This window comes from Papaver somniferum, chromosome 2, assembly GCF_003573695.1.
Source record: "Papaver somniferum cultivar HN1 chromosome 2, ASM357369v1, whole genome shotgun sequence".
Classification (NCBI taxonomy): domain Eukaryota; kingdom Viridiplantae; phylum Streptophyta; class Magnoliopsida; order Ranunculales; family Papaveraceae; genus Papaver; species Papaver somniferum.
This window is the reverse complement of record NC_039359.1, coordinates 7,285-8,278: the sequence shown is the minus strand read 5'-3', so window position 1 is coordinate 8,278 and position 994 is coordinate 7,285.

Sequence of the window (994 nt, the reverse complement as noted above, 5' to 3'; positions counted from 1 at the left end):
TTTTTTTTTTTTCAATTTTTTTGGAATTTTTCAAATTTTTTTTTTTCAAAAAGATGGAGTTTTGTTTTCAATTATGGCATATTATCGTGGTATTTACTCTATACCCCCAAACCTAAACTAAACATTGTCCTCAATATTTCAAAATATGGAAAGAATTATAAAATAATATATGAAGAGGAACATGCTGAGTAGAGTAAAAGGAGAGAGAATACCCGATTGTACGGAGAAAGCTCGATTAAAACTCCGTTATCCAAGGCAAAACTCCAACATATTCGGAGTCACAATGGATGAGCACAAAATATATACAAAAGGAAATTTAACTAACACATTATCTACAAGAAAATTTGGTTTTTAATGGGATTGGACTTTTTGGAAAAATTTGGTTTTGTCGGGAGACATTTGGTTTTGATGGGAAAAAGAAAAATTTTGGTTTTTAGGGAAACATTTGGAAAACTTTTTTGGTTATTTAGGGAAAGAGTGGACCAGTTTAGTCCACATAGACCGGGTCCTCCAGGTTGGTTGTTTCAATGTCGGGTGGGAATGGTTCAAGGAATGGCTTCAATCTCTTCCCATTTACTTTGAAAATGTTCTTGTTGGAGACATCTTCTAGCTCCACAGCTCCATGAGGAAAAACTGTGCGTACTAGGTACGGACCCTTCCATCTGGAACGCAGTTTTCCCGGAAAAAGATGTAATCGGGAGTCATACAGCAAAACTTTCTGACCAGGAGTGAAGGATTTGCGCAGAATACGCTTATCATGAAACATCTTCATCTTCTGCTTATATAACTTGGCACTATCATAAGCCTCATTTCTCAATTCTTCCAACTCGTTGAGTTGAATTTTTCTTTGAATTCCAGCTTCGTCCAGAGAGAAGTTCAGCTCTTTGATTGCTCAGTAGGCACGATGTTCTAATTCCACAGGTAGATGGCACGGCTTTCCATACACTAGACGATAGGGGGACATGCCAATTGGTGTCTTATAAGCTGTTCTATA